Below are 17555 nucleotides of genomic sequence, written 5' to 3' on the forward strand. Positions count from 1 at the left end.
TCTAAGATTTAACCTGGCACTGCAATATCTCAAGCTTCCCAACTGAAACTTGAGACACGGAAATATGTGCTTTAGACTGCAAACAGTATGAAATGGGTGGTGGTGAACCTGTGGCACTCTAGTTATTGCTGAACTACAATTCCCAGCATTCCTCAGCCATGACCATGCTAGTTGGGACTGATGTGCATATTCAGCAATATCTATGGGCGATAGGCAACTGACATAATGCAAAGGCCTGCTTTGCTCTTCATGATATCTTTTTAAGCAACGCTCAAGAATCTCCAGAACTCATTCTGGATGCTAATTCAGAAAGTCATTCTAAGGGGCTTTGACTAGATATTCAACCTTCTTCTAAAGATGAAGAGACACCAACATTCTCATAGAAACTAACTTCTTTGTTTAAAGACAAACAAGAAATTTCTTTTCTTCCTTCCTTTTGCCCTAGCATTTATTAGCAGCTTTCCCTTGCTTTTCATCATACCAACAACTAACAACGCAACTAATGAGAATAAGTCCTCAAAAATAACATCCTTGTGTCTTCTAGAAAGAAAAGGAGGCTTAGAAGTGGAGTGCGAGTTTACACATGAGCCACACACCAGTTCTGAACTCATAGTGGCCTTTTGAAGAGCCAAAAGTGTGAACAGCATTCTACACCTCATTAATGGCTAATCTTCAGCCCACAATTGACGAGCTGTTATATTTTGATCCCAGAATGTACAATGGAACATTTGCAAATGTGCCAATTCTCCGTAACATCATTTGTTCATCTTATAAAAACACCTATTTTACATTTAACTCTATTTTCCCTCAGAAAAACAGCCAGTGATATCACAGGGATGTAAATCTTTTAAGCTTCCATTAAAAAAGAAAGAAAACAGAAGTAAATACAACATTGATATTGATGTCAATATATTTAATTTCTACTGTATAGATACTATAGATTAATGTGCTGTACTTCAGAGTTTAGTTACTAAAACACAGTTCTAACAGCAACTATGTATTCCTTCCAAAAATCTAACCTAAATGTATTATTATAATGTGGTTCCTTGTTTATGTCCTAGTGTGGTTTGCAAACCCACCCATTATGGTTTACGGTATGTGACTAAGCCACTATGACCTGTTTAGCAAACCATGTTTAAAACACTCAGCTTATCATTTATACATAAAACAGGGCCAATCTTTTCCTTTAGTTCATTACAAAAACTGGTACCATGCCACTAAGACAGCACACCAGATTTTCTGTCCATAGCATTCTATTCAAATTTGAGATTCTATCAAATTAGACACCTCCTCCTAATTCCTATACTTGGAATTTTAGTCCCATTAGATTTCTGTATGTGAGTAACAATACCTACAAATATTTGAAAAAAAAAATCTTTAAAGAACACCACTGACATAACTTTCAAGCTTAGATGCATTTTTATTTTTTCAAATAATTATTTTTAGTAACTTATGTAGAACAAATTGTTCTATGTAGCTATTATTAAAAACAATACTTTCTTTTTATAATATAAATATAAGTATATTGTTTTCATAATCTAATGTCGGATAGCATGTATGTCTATGCCTATATAATTAAAATATTAAAGTTTTAAAAGTTCCCCTCACACAATATGTGCTAGTTGTTCCTGACTCTAGAAGGCGGTGCTCATCTCCGTTTCAAAGCCAAAGAGCCACCGCTGTCTGAAGACATCTCCGTGGTCATGTGGCTGGCATGACTAAACACCTAAGGTGCACGGGACACTGTTACCTTCCCACCAAAAGTGGTCCCTATTTTTCTACTTACATTTTTTATGTGTTTTCGAACTGCTAGGTTGGCAGAAGTTGGGACAAGTAACGGGAGCTCACTCCATCAGGCGGCGCTAGGGATTCAAACCGCCGAACTTTCTGATCGACAAGCTCAGCGTCTTAGTCAGTGAGCCACTGTGTAAAATCATAAAATTATTTCCTTTTATAATATATAGTGTATTGTTTCCATAATCTAATGTCAGATACCATTTATGTTCATGCATATATAATAAAATATTAACTATATATTAATACAAAATACAGTTAAAATAATTGCAATAAGACTGAAGGCAGTGTACATAACAGCCTTCCTCCTCATTTTTTCCTCACAACAACCCTGAAAGGTGGGTTGGGCTGAGAGTAATAGTTCCAAAACCACTCCCCCAAAAAACAGCTGATTTCTAGGCCTAAACCACAGTGGCTCTAGTTGGGAGAATTGCTATTTGCTTTTTAGTTGTAATCTATTCTTTATGTAGTGCTTATTTTGAAATTGCTCAATTTCCATAAATTCATAATGGTACTGTCAATATGTCATATATATTTTAAAAGGTTAATATTTAATCAGTCAAAAATATTGGACAAGTAGAATTCCAATGAGGTAATTTTTAAGTCTTATTAACTATTTCTTTCTCAAAAGTTGCATAGCTCATTCTAGCTTCAGAACAATTTGTAGAAAAACTAGTCTTACGACTAAGCTACGATATAAATTTATCACTATAAGCACAATATTTAAAATCAACGTGAGCCACATACTACTGAGAAAAATTATACAAGTCTATAATATTTGTACCAAGTTCTCAAGCGGATGTTAAACAACTGTCATTCTTGATTAATTATGTCCTTGTACTTTTACTAATTTGATTCTTCTAATAAGGAACCAGTCCTCTTGGTTTCAATCAAGTTCAAATTACAGTTGATGATACATTTTTTGCAAAAACTATTTTTAAACAGGAGCTTTCTTTGAATACTCAGAAAAATTTCCATTCAGACTTCACTATGAATTGGTCACCTTTTGTTCTCAAATTAGATATATTTAAATGTTGAAACTGTATTGTTGTTCTTGGAATCTATAATATATAAATACACACATACATACATACACATTTTTGGTCCCATGGTTTACAATATCCTCCCTTTCCTACCCTCAAAGGATATAATCTTTTCTCTGCCAACAGAGGCATCAGACAATTTATGCTCAAGTTCATACAACACAAATACACTAATTTTGTAGAGGTGTCACAAATGAGTCACATGCTGAATACGTGACTCATACAAATGAATACAATCACATGCATAATCTCGTCCACCAGTATCAAATTCTTATAGGACAGCCTTCTCACTACATGGTGAGTATTTTTGCAACTGTTGTAAAATTAGCCTGATATGTTTAGGGACCTGCAACTGGGAAGAAAATTCCCAAATCCTACTAAATCCGAGCTACTGATATCTCCGGATATTATTGCTTTTCCCTTCTACATCGTTCATATACATCAGTCACTTGCAAATACCTGCCACCAGAGGTGGTATTCAGCCAATTTAGACCAGTTTGTCCAAACTGGTAGTGGAAATCGCGGGTGGGCCTGTCCACCCGCCCCGGCTCTATGCCGTCCTATTTAAGCACATTTTCAAGCTGTGCACATGAGTGCAAGCAGCGCGCACAATCAAAGCACATGCACGGAAGCCCGATCACATGCATGGACGCATGCACACTCACATTTGTGAACCGGTAGGGAAAGTAAGTGAATACCACCCCTGCCTGCCACAGAATAGTTGGTATATATTTATGGCCCCAACAAACATTCAAAAGAAATCTAAAATTACAATAAAATGTATCCCAAAGTTAGGAGAACATAAGCATTGGAAGTTCTTCATGGTGGAAGGTTTACTAGCTCTGATCAAAATACTAAAATGCACTTTAAGTAGCAAAGAAAGTTCCAGAATACACCTAGTGATCCTGTCCTGAGGCAGAAGCAACTTCCTTTTTGCCATTTTTTTATATTTGACTTTTGGGGGATATATAGATTAGTTTTCCACATGTTTGCCACAGAACAGGATAACATAAAATGCACTGTCTGTGAAGACATGAAAGACACACTGTTAATCTGTTTTAACTCAAAGATAAGATATTTTGGTAGCCTGATTAGAAGAACACCCATTTAAATTTGTTTCAAGTTTATCACATGCCAATACTGATATACAAAATGGAAGGAGGAAAAGAAGCAATAGGATGAAGACAGATTCAAATTTTGAATGCCGAGACATATGCCTAACTATATTCTGACTTTAAAGAAAAACTTGGTAATTTTGAGTTCAAATTCTTCTGAAACTTCAATGGTAAAGCAACTTAATGTATAATCTAATTTAATGATCATCCATTTGGATTGCAACTAAAAAAAGTTTAAATACTTACAAAGGATTTATATTAAAATACTCAAGTCAATTTTCTTTTTTGTAAATTATACTATGCAGATCTTAGTATCCTAAAGAATTTAGGAGATCCAGAAGCTGGCAATTTCAATCGTTTTCCAAAGTGTGCATAATAATGCAACAGGATATCCTATATTAATTCTGCAATTATTTAGCCAATAATGAGTTATGTGCTAGGATCTTTATCTTAGGTAAAAGAGGAGAGGTAGATGATAGACAGACAAACATGTCCATTAAGTTGGGTATATAAATTAAAAATAAATGCAGCTGGAAAAAACTAGTATAAGCAATACTGTAGTATTGAATATAATAGCCAATATACATATTCAGATGGATTAAATTAATGATTTTCAAGATGAAACTTGAAATAGCATATCCTAAGTGTGAATGTTAGGCCAAATCAAAGCCCGTGAAAAACAAGCTTATCAGATAAAAGGTTTTGGATTTTTCCTACATTAGAATTTCCCTAAGCAGTGTATTTCTTTGCATGATAATCCCCCAAATTCAATTATCAATTAATTCATTCAAATATATCATGCAGCTTTCGCTCTGATTTAAACTAGGTCTGGCAGACAACAGAATAGTTTTACTAAAAGTCAAAAAGAAAATATGTTTCTTGGAATTGGGATATCAAATTCAGGAAATGCATCACCTGTTTTATATGTTTTTAAAGTTGCCTGAATATATTAGCTGATATTTTTAATCTTAGTAAACCTTTTATTTAAAAAAAAATCTCAGAGATTTACTTAAAAACTAGTCAAGCCAAAAACCACAGCTAATCATACCGAGCAAAGCTCCTCCAGGATCCTCCGCTCAAAAGCTGGTAGGAATTTCTACAATAAGTGAATTCAAAATCCATGCGTAGTGATATGGCTATGTTGTCCAACATTTAAAATGAAGAAACCTAACATTGTAGATTCACAAATAAAAAAATTCTTCCCAACAGAATTTTCTTCTGAATGAAAATATAGCTTGCATTGATATCTGCAGGTACAGTTTGAGTTAAGAGTTCCACGAAATTTTCATCCATTATCTAAGTAAATACTAAAGCTATAGCTCACATTTCATGTAGATTAAATGAAATTTCAAGTGACTCCAGTTCACCCAAGCATACAACAGAGCAATAGTACATATTTTTGAGCAAATAATCTATTTTAATTAAGTTTTTTCTCTCTCTACCTTGCAGAATACTTATATGCCCCATTTGAATAGCAAATATTTTCTTTTAAACCGTGTAATTACAGTCATCTGGGTTTAAGTAGTATATAAAGTATACTTCATTAAACAATCAAGAACACAATATTTTCAATTATCCTTGAAAACAAGGTTAAAAGGCAATTTCCCCTGTTTTCCTTCACTTTCATAGCTGCTGTAAATCCAAATATATTTAAACAGTTCTTTCCACATAGTGTTCTCTAGAGGTATGGACTTCATCTCCCATAATCCTTAAGTGAGATTAAGGCTGCATTTGAGGATCATGTGAAAATATATTGCAATCACTTTGGTTGTGTTCCAAACCTTTTCTAGCTCCCTTCATGACACCTACACAACATATTCAACAAAAAAGCAAAGTCATAAAAGGACTCATTTGCATTTGAAAGTCGATAGTTCAGCATAACATAACAATTCATGAGTCCTACATATCTAGGGTTAGGGAGAAGCAATAAAGCAGTTGTTGGCTGTTATCCAACTGCTCTCCTAGATTAGGTGTATGAGCAATAATCTCTGGAATAATCAACTGGAACAAAATTCCATTTTTTTAAATGACGGCAATCCCATGCTGATTTTTTAGTGCTAATTTTTATCCCTACTCCTCATTATTCACTAACTAGTAGAACAGTTTATTTAAAATCAAACTATAAAAATAATTCTATAATAGCACTATATAGTACAATACAATACAATAGTAGAGTTGGAAGGGACCTTGGAGGTCTTCTAGTCCAACCCCCTGTGTTTGAGATAAAGTTTCAATGTGGCATAGGAGACCCAAGTTATATTCCAACCTCAACCATATAAGATCATTGACTGATTTTGGGCTAGTCACTCTTTTTCAGCTGAGTCCACTTCACAGCATTGTTATTGTGAGGAATATTATGTACACCATTTTGTGCTTCTGAACAAAAAAAAATATGTTATTCATCTCATGTATAAATAAAAGACAATTATTCCAAACACAACATATTCAGTAGTATTAATTGCTATAGAAGAGTGTTGCATTAATAGGCCTTGATTTCAAATTATATTATTTTTAATTTTGGCTTCTTACTTTGAATGTTGACAATTTATAGTCCAGTAGGCTATAAAATTATTTGGGTTAAAGTGAAGGAGGAGATGATTTATCTAATATGCTGTAATTGCTTCTTAAGGAGTGGAACAACACTATGAGCATGTGTATTTAAATCCATAGTGAAAAATAATTAATTCCACTTACAATTTACCTCAACCCAAACAAGAATATTTTTCTGGCTTCATCTGATGATGCTAACTTAAAACTATTAATATGGTTGGTGTGAACCCTTCACCAGCTGAACAACTAAAAGTTTATGTTCTTGGAATGCTTAATTTTTAGACAAAATGAGATCCTTTAACTTTACTGAAAACAAAGCATAAAGCAAGAATTCTGCCAACTGCTTATCAACTGTAATACTAACTTGGAGTACAACCACATGTGGCCTTATATTAGAAAGAAGATAAAAATAGAAGTGTTGCTAGCTCACTAACTTTGAACAAGAAAACCTCAATTTACAATAGTGAAGCCACTTTTACAAACAGTTGTACTGACTGCACATTTCATTTTTAAAATACAAAACTTCTATAAGCACATAATAACAAAAATAAAGCAACAACATGTTTACTTTCCCAATTCAAAGCAGCATTCATAAATCTCTGAAACATCATCACCCTTCCCACCCCCCACCCCAAATATTATTTTATTCCTGATTCTCAATTGCTGGAGGCTTGCACAAGATTCAAGTGTCATTAAAAATGCTAAAAAGTATTCATTATGAATAATTATCTTTGGTGCCAAAGGCATAGCAAATGTAATTATGTGAAGCAGAAGACAAGAAGGACCAACTGGATTGGACTCCTGATGTTCTAATCAGGCAAAAAGAGAATAAAGGAAGGTCTGAATCCCATAATGACAGCCCTGCTGTGGGAAAAACTGTGCTATTTTCTACATTTAAATAAAAGCTCAAACAAAGGATGACATGAGATAAATAACTGGTCATCCAACAGCTTCAGTTATTTAATCTTCCTGAATCTTTGTGGAAGCAACTAAATTCAAAGGTCAAGCTTCTTTTTCAAACTTGCCTAAAGATAGTAAAACTAGTCATTTTCAACCATAGATTGAAAAGGGAGGGAGAAGCCATTCTCTCCTGTAAGAATTAGCAATATGGGTTTTGATTTTGTGGCATGCATTATATTCTTCTATAAGTTTACAAAAAGCAGGTTCTTTTCTTCTTCCAGATTTTTTTAAAATGAAGCCATGTTACTACTTCCTCAACCTATAAAGTTTACTGACATTGACTCTGTTTTACATAGCTATCATAATATTGAAAGCCAAATAAGGCCTACAATCCTCTTTTCTATTCTTCCCCCCTCCTCTCCTTGGGCGGGAAATTAATAACTTGAATTTTCACTGTTCCTGAACATACTATTTGAGAGTATGGCACACCAAAAGCCAAAGCACTTACTTTCAAGTAACAATATTAGGATAAAGAAATAAAGTATGCCTCTCACTTTGATCTTATACTTGTCAGAAAGAGATTAATCCTGAAACAATGCCATTCTATAGATGGATGCAGGATCTAACAACAACCTTGAAGTAATACATAAAATGGTTTGCAGAAGTTTGATAAAGAATCCAACATGAAACAAACCAGCGTAAGAGAAGTAATGAAGTAAATCTCCTTTTTCAAGCCCATATATCCCCACCCCCATGCCTTTCCATTCCTCATCAAAACAAAGGAGATATTTCAACCCATCCATAGCTCTCCATCTGGAATCTAATGCAATTTCCATTAAAGAAGCTAGTAGCCATCTCCTTAAAATCCCCATGAATACTAGCCTTTCTTTAAAATTTCACCTTTTAGATCACAACTTTGCAAATAATATTTAATTAAAATAGACCTTCCCCCCCCCCCAGAGATAACACTTCATCCACTATAACATGGATTAACATAAAAAATTAATTGTTTAAAAATGTGCATACATCCACAAAAAATACAATCTCCAGCATTTACAGGTTATTACAAAATTGTTTACATCAAACCTTTGAAGGAAAGAATTCTTATAGTATGTAGACTAGAGACTGAATTTAGGGGGTGGGTAGGGATATGTCTTTAACTCCTTTAAAATGACATATGGATTTTTTTTTTTAAAAAAAGGAACTCAAATTAAGAATCGTTTTTCAAAGAAACTATTCTATATCGCTATTTAGCTCCAAGATAATTTTCAAAGAAACATATACCCAAAATAAGATTTGTTTCTAAGCAAGAATCGTCAGCTGCCATTAAAGCCACACCTTAAAAAGTTCCTACCATACAGCAGCCAAGCAAGTACAAACTAGTGGTGGCTCTTTTCAGATAAAATAGCAGTAAACTTAAGACTTAGCAAGATTTGATATTTGAGCATGAGGTGTTCTTTTTTTTAATAAAAGGATGAAATGCATGGCACCAAATTTTTAAAAGGCTCTAAATACAGGAGTGTTTTGTTTTGCCTTTTTAAAAAACATATAAGTGGAGTCTAACAACCTTTCACGGGAATATAAATATTTAACATTTAAACCTGACAACACAACACTAAAAGATAAAATGCCTTCCTGCTAAGCGCAATAGTGCCTCAGAACTGGAAGGCAGCTGTTGTTCCCTCGGCCTTCTCTTTTGTTGCACCTAATCTCATGTCAAGTCATTCAACCAGTTCCAAAGAGATGAAGACATAATTGAATCAACCTCATACAAAAAAAAAACTGTTCTTAAATAGCAATATGGAGACATTAATTATTCTATACAAGCCAACAACCGTATTTTCCTTCTTCCATCTTCCACCAAAACACACACACACACACACAAACCCCTTGTATAAATACATGCATGTACAGACAATGAAACTGAAAACAACTCTGGGATTTGGCAAAGACACTAAATAGTCAGCTCAATCAAAAGGCTATAGGAATAGATTCTTAACAGCAGTTTTTGTAATGCATTAACATAACTTGAAATAAAGCTTCAGGAGTCCAATTCAATTTCAAGAAAAACCAGGATAATTCTCACTTCCCATTCACAAGCAGATAAGTATTATTAGTAATTAATAGGAGTCATATTGAATTATCTGGAGAATGAAGTTCACATTTAAGAAGTTACTGATGACCCATTACAAGCTGGAATTCCAACTGCAGATCTTAAATACTGACTCATCAATTCATATAAAAATAGAAGAGGGAAATCAAACTCCACCCACTTTCCCTCCCCCACCTTCAAAGAAAGCAGTTTAACCTACTTATCTGAACCATTTCTTCTTGCCCAAGAGAACATCTAATTATGAGCAATCCTCCCTTATTTGAAATGGGTTTTGAAACATCCAAGCGACAAGACGACCCCTGAAGTCTGTGTTAACAGAATTTAGGCAAATATATTTTCAAACTCTTGTTGTAATCAGGATGCTCACAGTACCTTTGCAGATACAAAAACCAAGCTCTCACCTGCCAACAGAATGTAAACAGTGGTCAGCAAGTTAATGCTTGATATGTAGTTGGCTGGAAGGCCTCTTACTTCGTAGCCTCCCTGATTGTATCTAGTCAGCTTTTCAAGGCCTAATACTGTGAAGAATGATAGGAGTCCTCCCACCCACCCCCTTCACATTTTCGAAAGTGTGTTATTTCCTTCTGCTCCTTCACATTATAGAAACTTCCCTTTTCACATTCTTCTGTAAAAAGAATTACTTTGTCTACAGGCTTAAGTTCCTTTTCTTTTTCTTTTTTTTGCTTTTCCCTCTGTACTGTATTCCTCCTGCTCAAATAACACCTTCCGTATTGGAAATGCTGTAAATTTTAAAGGTTCCAAGGTCAATTCAGAAAGGGCATTTTAAAAAAAGGATAGAAAACTAATTTCCTCCCCCCCCCCCCACACACACACACACTTCTTTGGGCAACTAGAGCTATTACAGAAGAAAAACCCAAATTATCTGCAAATTTAGATGCAAACAAACTAGACCGGCAATTTTCCTATATCTCTTACTTCAAAAACTCTTAAACTTCAATACAGATACTATATACTCACAAGGGGATTCATATGGGGGTGGGGAGGTGTTAGGGAGCAGGGGCTTATGGGATTGCATATCGAAAGGCTTCTTTTGGCTACCAATTTCTGCAAGTCAAATAAACAAAAAGGCAAGCGCACCCCAAGTGAAGACGCAATCAGTTAGGAAATTAATGCAACCCTCCCTGTAGGGAAAGGTATCAACATATGGAAGTGAAATCACTCTGTCAGGCTTTGTGAATTTGTTATTTTCCTCTTCTCCCAGCGGAGCTATTGTTATTGGAGTCAACTAGTTTTATTTTATTTTTAAAAGTGTAAGCGGGGAAGATTTCCCCCCCCCCTCCCCAATGATCTCTATAATCGTCAATAATAAAACACACCTCGAGAGCAGATTCAATTCCGCCCAGGAAGCCCCGAAAACGAAACTGACAAAATGAATCAATAAACTTCTCATTAGCAAATCTGCCCCCCCCCCCGCTGCCCCCCCATCTGTGCCAAACACATTACAAATCTTGCTTCCAGGAACATCCCTGAGTCACAAAGAGGTCCTCCCTTTCCCTTCTTCCCTCCCCTCCCCCATTCGAGATTAAACATATTGAATATTGAAAACAAAATACCTATATAGAAATGTAATGGAAGTTTCACCAACATCGATTGGGAGAGGGAAGAGAAGGGGGAAGAGAGAATTGAGAGGCAGAAGTAAGCGAGGCAAAATCGTATTATTATTATTATTATTTTTAAATCACCAAACACTAAGAAGTTTAGAGGAAGCAGAGGAGGTAAATGTTTGTCTTCCCCATCTATCTTTCTACCTCCCTCCCTCTCTCGCTTTGCAGGAAGGTGGAAAGAAAAGAAGAAGAAATGCAGGGTCATACAGAGTGTTGTTTTTTTAAGGGTAATTATTTTAGAATATTAAGTGCCTTTACCTTTATGATTCTCCGCTGCCAAGTGGCTGTGGTAGTGGCTGGTAGTAGTGGAAGATAAAACTGACACAACAGGAGTTGCTGTGTTTGAATGAGAAAGAAGAGAGGAAGGAGGGATTCGGAAGGAGGGAGGGAAAGAGGGAGGAGGCTATTGGGAGTTTTTGAGGCTGGTTCGTGAGACAAGCAAAGACACACGCACACACACACACACACACACACACAAACGGGATACACACCTGATCCTTTTGGTTTCATTCTCCAGATGCCAGAGGAAGAGGGGCTTAGCAGGAAAGGAAAAAGGAAGACAATGCAGAGAATCTGAGCTGCTCTACCATACCATTACAATCCAGCTGGGCAACATCCTTGGCAAAATTAGAAAGCAAAATTTGGCTAGGTTTGTACACATCCCCCCCCCTTATTGGGGGGGGGTGAGGGTGGAGACTTTTTTTGCATTTTGTTTTACATAAATGGACGGATCCTGTAGGTATAAACGGTTTGTGAAGCAGTTGTTTAAGATGGTTTATAAAAGTAATTGTGAATACACAGGAACATAAAACGCATACTCTGTAAACGCCTTGGGGCGGGGACCTATTTTTTTTATACACACACACACACACACTATACATACTATTTTTAGTTATATTAATTATAATTATATATTTATATATGAATTATAAACATGTCATGTTTATCTTGGCATGGCATTCACAATCTTTTTTAAGCCGCCTTGGAAAGAGCACGGGCAATAATAATTAAAAAAATCAATCAAATTCCCCCTCCTCAAGAGGAAGTCCCGCTACAACACACAGGACTTATTCTCCACCCGGGGTTGCATCCTTCGTGGAGCCGTTCCTCTTCGGCAGCTTCACCCACTCCTGCGCAGGAGGATTAACACTCGCCGCGCGCCCCGTCCTGAAAGGAAGCCCCCCACCCCAATTGCTCAGGCTGCTGCGTCCCCGTCCTTTGTTTTATAAGGGGAAGCGCTGAATCTCGAGTTACCCTACAACGGGGGGGAGGGGAAAGAGGGTGCCCCCCCTCCATGATCTTCCCGCATAGCCCTCTTTTCAGGCTGGGGAAGGGTCTTCCATTTGTCCGCCCACCCACCCCCTTTTGCTTTAGGGCTTCAGACACCCAGGAAGCCCTGCGCCATTGGAGAGGGTAACCTGTCGTTAGGGCGAGGGGAGGCTCTCAGGGAGTCTCCTGGGCGCGGACTCCCCACCAAGGAGAAGCTGGCCAGTCTGTCCTCCTTTACCCTCACGCCCTCCCTGCCCAGCCGGACTCCTCCCCGCTCCCCAGCCGCGGTCAGAAGGCGGGAAACGGAACGAGCCCCGCGGCGCTGAAAGATCTTGGCCCATCCTTCTTGGGCGCGCGTGGTGGCTACGTCCATCCCCGCGCACCTCGGAGGGCCGGTGTGGAGTGGCGGGAGGGGGGCTGGCACCAAGAGTGCCGAAGTTTGCAATGGGGATTGCAACTCAAGAGACGCATCTTGCGGGAGGAGGAAGTTTAGAAGCGGGGAACCGTTCCTGGGTCAAGGCGCTGCCAGGGCTGCTTCGCCCTCTTGTTTGCTGCACCACGTGGAGAAGGGAAAGAAGAGGTGGAAAGGGATAAGGAGGGCAGTGTTTCAAGGGGGGGGGGGGGAGCCCGGGTTTTCAGCTTGAGGAAAGACTTCGGCTAAGGAGATATTGGGTGAGTGGGAAGTGTCTACACATGCATTGCAGACGGATGGGGCTTTTCCCCACGTGCACATCTGGTTTGTCGCCAGCTTTGCTCCCCGTGGTATCCGTGGGATTGTCCTTTGAAGAGGCTGGGAGAGAGAATGGTAAACTTTATCTAAGGGCATCCTTAACAATGGATAGGGAATCTGCTAGAGACGGGATTTGGGCATTCTCACGTATAAGCCAGTGCTCAGTTGCGTTATGCAGATCGGCTTTGCAACAATCCTGTGAAACTGCAGAATAAATACAGTTCTACTGGCAAAGCTTTAGTTAAGGGTATCTGAAAAGACTTAGGTAGAATTTAAACCCACAAGTGCCGAAAACTGACACTTAGGACCTCTAATTCTGTATAGAGATACTGAACTGTGAACAATTAGACTAATGCAAAACTTTCTGTAGACTTAACTGAAGAGTGGAATAAGATTAATCTGTAATTGATTTGATTTTTCCTATCTCAGAGTTACATTAATGGCTGTTCTCTAGTCTATTTCGTATGCTGAACACTAAGCTAGCTTATGCTGAACACTAAGCTAGTTTATGCAAAAAATCTCATGACTTTTACAGATCTCTGAGCTATTAATCTTTTACCCATTTACCAAAGATAAAATCAGTAGGTCTTGCTTTTGACTGAAAATATAGGTTTAATTAACATACTTTTGTTTTGATTATGTACCATCAAGCTGTCTTTTACTCCTGTCAACCACATAGGCTTTCTTTTTTGTTTTACTATTTTCTTTTACTTTGCCTTTATTTAATTAAAAATGAAACTAGAAAAAGAGGGATGAGCAAAATAATTTCAATAACACTGTAACACTGAAATCACTCATACTTAACATAAAAATAGGAGCAATTTGTTCATAAATGCAAATAGCATCAGGTCTTCAACCCAGAGATCCTATTAGCAATTTTAGTTTGCTTTTTTTTAATCCCGCCTTTATTTTATTTTTTATAAATAAGAAAGTGAATGTGCTTAATATTCTTTCTCCTGTTTTCCGCACAACAGCCCTGTGAGGTAGGTTGAACTGAGAGAATGATTGGCCCAAAGTCACCCAGCTGGCTTTTACTCCTAAAGTGGAACTAGAACTCACTTTCCAGGCGCTGTAACTACTAGATTAAATTAGTCTTTTTAGTTTACTTGTTTATTTCTATACCTTGGTGTTTTACAAACAAGGCAGTGGACATACCCAACACAACTTCATCCTCCTAATTTCCCTTCAACAATAATCCTGTGAAATGGATTGGGCTGAGAGAAATTATGACTGGCCCAATCATGAATATACGAAGCAGTGACATTTTAAACCAGGGTTTTCAGTTCTAATTCAACAGCCTAACTTTATCATGCTTACAGTTAGTCCTTGATTTACAACCACACCTGGGACCAGAATTTTCATTGCTAAGCGATGCAGATTTTAAGTGAGCTGCATCTGGTTTTATGACCCTTTTTTTTCCTAAGGTTTTAAGCAAGCCACTAGTTGCTAAGTGAATGATGTAAATCTGCCTTTCCCCATTGACATTGATTGTTAGAAAATCCCAGGGACAGTTGGGAAAAGGCAATCACATGTGACCCCAGGGCACTGCAACCATTTTAAATACAGGTAGTCCTTAAGTTACAACAGTTCATTTAGTGACCATTCAGGGTCTGGATGGATGGCAACCGACTAAAACTCAACCCTTCCAAGACGGAGTGGCTGTGGCTTCCGGCCTCCCGGTTCAACCAGGTGTTTCCATCTCTGGCCATCGGGGGCGTCCAACTAGCCCCCATGGAACAGGTGCGCAATTTGGGCGTCCTCCTGGATGCCCGGCTGTCCATGGATAACCATGTAACAGCCGTGGCAAGGGGGGCGTTCCATCAGGTTCGCCTGATGCGCCAATTGCGCCCCTTATTGGACCGGGATGCCCTACGCACAGTCACCCATGCGCTAGTGACGTCTCGCCTGGATTACTGCAATGCTCTCTACATGGGGCTTCCCTTGAGATGCACTCGGAGACTACAGTTGGTCCAGAACGCGGCCGCGCGGGTGATTATGGGGAGGACTAGGTACTCCCCTGTAACACCTCTCCTGCGCGAGCTGCACTGGCTTCCTGTGGTCTACCGAGTGCGTTTCAAGGTTTTGATTATGATCTTTAAAGCGCTTCATGGCACAGGGCCTAGTTATATGCAGGATCGCATCCTGCCCCACACATCCCTACGACCAATTCGCTCACACAGAGAGGGACTTCTCCGGGTGCCGTCCGCCAAACAGTGCCGGGGGGCGACACCCAGGAGCAGAGCCTTCTCTGTGGTGGGCCCAGCCCTGTGGAATGACCTCCCCCGTGACATCAGGATTACTTCCGATCTCCGCTCCTTCCGTGTACAGCTGAAGACCCACCTCTTTCAATTATCTGGCCTGGCTCAATCGTAATTATTCTTATTCCTCCTAACTGTTTTAAATTGTATTTTAAACGTTAAATCTTATTTTTATATCGGGTTTTTACAACTGGGGTATTTTAATGCGGGTCTTTTAACTGTCTATATGATGTAAATTGTTTACCTCCTCCGAGTCCGTGTTTGTGTATCTGTATGTATGTTTTGTATGTACGCCTATGTGTTTTATATATTTTCTGTGTTTTATATGCCCCATTGTACGCCGCCCCGAGTCCTACTTGGAAAGGGAGCGGCTAATAAATTCAAACTTATTATTATTATCTTATTATTATTCAAAGTTACAAACGCACTGAAAAAGTGACTTAGGATCGTTTTTCACACTTAAGACTTTTTTAGCATCCACATGGCCAAGTGATCAAAATTCAAATGCTTGGCAACTGCTTCATACTTATGACCATTCCTGTGTCCCAAGGTCATGTGATCACTTTTATAACCCGAATAAACAAAATCAATGGGAAAACCAGATTTACTTAACAACTGTGTTACTAACTTATCAACTGCAGTGGTTCACTTAACTGTGGCAAGAAAGGTCGTAAAATGGAGCAAAACTCAACTGAAATTTTGGACTCAATTGTGGTCGTAAGTCGAGGACAATCTCTACATGCCAGTTGCCAGGCGCCTGAATTTTTATCATGTGACTGCAGGGTTATAAATGTGAGGACCGGTTGTAAGTAACTTTTCAGCAGTGCCAAATGGTTAAAGAAATGGTTGTAAATTGAAGCCTGTCTGTATTAATACTAAAAGGAGTGTGCTAGATTTTGAGAATGAGCAACACCACCTCTGCATATAGAATACCTGTGTTTACAGAATTTGATCGAGTCAACTCTGCCTCAGACACTGAACTATAAATGGCCTGCATTATAATCTAGGCTCAAATATGATTTCTACTTTCATATTAAATGTATTAACACAAACTCAGCTACTCATTCCCTCCCTCTAATAAATAAAGGGCACTCTTCTTTTACATACATAGCAGAGTTTGGTTATAAAGGTAAGAATAACAGACAGGAAATGGAGACTGGATTGCCAGTCAGGTAGTCTTGAGCAGAATGACATGCTCCACTTAGATGTATCTCTTGTTGGGTTACAATAGAATGAACACAAAAGCCTATGCTGAATACAGTATTGAGAAGAAGGGAGATGGAGTAACAGAGAACCTAGTCAGTAAAACCCATCATTTTGTACCCCATAATAGCAATGGACGACAAAAGAGAAACAAACTATAGGTAAGGGTGGAGATTTCGAATGTATTATGCACCTACTGTAGGTAATGATGATAAATCAAGATTCAGATAGCAACAAAGATAAATTCTTAAGCCATCAAGTAGCCAACCACATTTTTGCAACCCAGATCTGCTATCCATAGCCACTATACTTTGTATATGAAAGGGGAGCCAATATCTCTGGGAATCCAAATTCTCCCAAGGTTGCTTGAAATAGGGTCAATAAAGCAACATATTTATGATTATTTGTAAGGTTTTTAATTTGGTACCTGTACACCGCCCCGAGTCCCTTCGGGGAGAGGGGGCGGTCTAGAAATCAAATAAATTAGAATTAGAATTACTTGAACCACAAATATGTTCTTGGAGAAATCTTTTAATATGTTCCTATGGATGTATGATTAAATCTTTTCTTTCAACAATAATGAAACCTGTTTCTTGAATTTGATTTGGCATATATATTTTTGCACAAATGGTGTTATGGTGTTAAACCATGTGGTTTTTTAAATCTGAAAAAAAGGAATGGGTTTGTTTTGAATGGTCATTTTAGCCTAGTAAGAATTAGGCAAAAGATTTCTGAGAAAAAAATTATTAAGATGGAAGACCTAGTACATAACTATCATTTCCTGCTTTTTTTGTCATGCTTGTAAGAGTATAATAATATATAGAACAGATTAACACTTTCTCATATGTTGGGGGTGGGGTGGGGATTAATTTTCTTGATAACTGAGTAGCATTGGCAACAAACTACACAAGTAGTAGTTTTATATAGGTACTTGGGGAATACAATACAGAGATAA

At 37.9% G+C, this 17555-nt stretch overlaps 1 protein-coding gene across 7 annotated transcripts in view; it reads right to left on the minus strand.

Annotated features, from left to right (window-relative positions):
* ZNF217 (zinc finger protein 217) overlaps positions 1-17555 on the minus strand; it is a 54218-nt gene that overhangs the window by 23649 nt on the left and 13014 nt on the right. Inside the window, exon 1 of one of the 7 annotated variants that reach the window (XM_081947526.1) lies at positions 11632-11752. The exons of 3 other annotated variants lie outside the window; for them this stretch is intronic. The gene's annotated coding sequence lies outside the window, so the exon portion shown is untranslated. Of the gene's footprint in view, positions 1-9564; positions 9586-9916; positions 10378-11398; positions 11519-11631; positions 11753-17555 lie in introns of those variants that run through there. 3 more of the 7 variants (XM_081947523.1, XM_081947524.1, XM_081947529.1) reach the window with 3 other exon arrangements.

Source organism: Natrix helvetica (assembly GCF_964273705.1).
Source record: "Natrix helvetica genome assembly, chromosome: 3".
In the NCBI taxonomy this organism is placed as follows: domain Eukaryota; kingdom Metazoa; phylum Chordata; class Lepidosauria; order Squamata; family Natricidae; genus Natrix; species Natrix helvetica.